Source organism: Arachis ipaensis, chromosome B08 (genome assembly GCF_000816755.2).
Source record: "Arachis ipaensis cultivar K30076 chromosome B08, Araip1.1, whole genome shotgun sequence".
Taxonomy (NCBI): Eukaryota; Viridiplantae; Streptophyta; class Magnoliopsida; order Fabales; family Fabaceae; genus Arachis; species Arachis ipaensis.
The window spans coordinates 6,131,411-6,133,350 of record NC_029792.2 but is presented as its reverse complement, the minus strand read 5'-3'; positions in this window follow the sequence as shown (position 1 = coordinate 6,133,350).

Sequence of the window (1,940 nt, the reverse complement as noted above, 5' to 3'; positions counted from 1 at the left end):
AGAAATAAAAAAATATTTTTTATAAATTATATATAATAAATAGTATTTTAAGAATAAAAGTGTTTATTAACTCTTTTTAATTTTTATATCTCCATTATATTTTTAGTATAATTAATAATGTCCAATAATATTTATTTTAGTATAGATATTTTTGCTCTCACTTCTAAAATTTTTGGATTCGTGTCACTGTTGATAAGAGAAGACATCAATAATTATATCTCTAATATTATATTATTATATTATCATTTAATCAAATATTTGTGTTGATAAATTAATGGAATAATAGATGAGCAATTAAATGTATATTTTACCTTGTACAAAAGTGAGAAACATAAATTAAATAGGAGTAAAAAGATTTATTGAAACTTGAAAGTGACCACTTCAGGAGGAGCTACCTTTCCTCGTATTACAGACTTGACACGTTGGTTAAGCCCATGAATTTCAGAAAATGATATTTTAGTCCTCTTGCATTTTTTCTTTCTGCTTCATCAGTAAACCCTAAAGAAAATTGAATAATTAATAAATAATGGGCGTTGTTGCTCATCAACCATAATATATATTACTAGATGTCAATAGTATGTCATTATCTATCATTTTTCAGTTATGGAATTTCCATACAATACGAATAATAACTGATAACTCCACGATGATAGATAGATAACCAACGTTAAAAGGGGATGAATTTTCACTTTCATATGCAATCTATTGTAACTTCAATTTTGAGATTGATTATATATATTTGTTGAATAATTTTAATGTTTTTCACGATTTCACTCCCATCCATTTATAATTTCACATTGAATTCCGCTAGGGAGACAATGAGATATCTATATAATATGTACAATTGGCTATTTGTTTAGTCCAAATTAAATTAAAAATAACAATGAACTTTTATTTACCCTAATTTCAACCCATAATTCAAATTACCCCATTCACCTTTATTGATCGTCGGTTACCCTAACCCCAAAACACATCACTGTTGTTGCTCGAAAATTCCCTGCCGCGCCGCTGCCTGCAACGTGCATCAGCTTTGACGAGAACTGCTTCGCCCATCCGTCTTCGCGAACGTCCACTGTCGTTGGCAGTACCGAATTCGCAACGTCGACGCTGAACATTCAACCGGTGCGTTGTCGCGCGACCTAGCACAGCCGTCGTCTCCGAGCCGAGCTGCAGCGTCCAGTCTCCGCGCTAATACCCAGTCGCTGGAAGCAATCCCGGCGCACTGTTCGCAGCTGAACATCCGGTTAATTGTAGACACGAACATCCATCATTTGTGATTAGAGATAATCGCATAATCAATAAGTGGGATCATATACTCAAAATGACCATCCATTTTGTTTTATAAATTAACCATCCAGATACATGTTGAATCGAACATCCAGTTATTATGTCGGCGCGATGTCCGACGGCGGCTGGTAACCGTGGCGGCGCTGTACTGACGAAATTCAAGGAGAAAGGGAGAGAAAAAGGTCACACCATATTGCGAGAGGGAGGTAGTTTCTTTGTTTTTATAACTGACGGTAATCCTAATTATTTGATTTAAATTTTAGATTGTAAACTATTCAAAATTAATTAATTATCTATAATTTAATTTTAATTTTAATTTAACCCCATTATACACATTGTATAAATTATACATTAACTCTTCATACTTTCTCTTTCACATTATTTCAAAGAAAGTTTCCTTAGATAATTGTAAAAGATTAAACAATAAATGATAAACTTCAAAAATTTTAAGTAATAAAATTTTAACCGTACTAAGCTGGTGTACAAAAAGAATTAATTATTAAATTAGTCATATTTAATATATATTAAAAATAAATTAAATAATACATATATTTATATATAAATATATAATTATTGATTTGATGATTAATTTTTAGTATATACATAGTAGTTTTTAATTTAATTTTATTGTTTAAATTCCTAAAAATAATTCA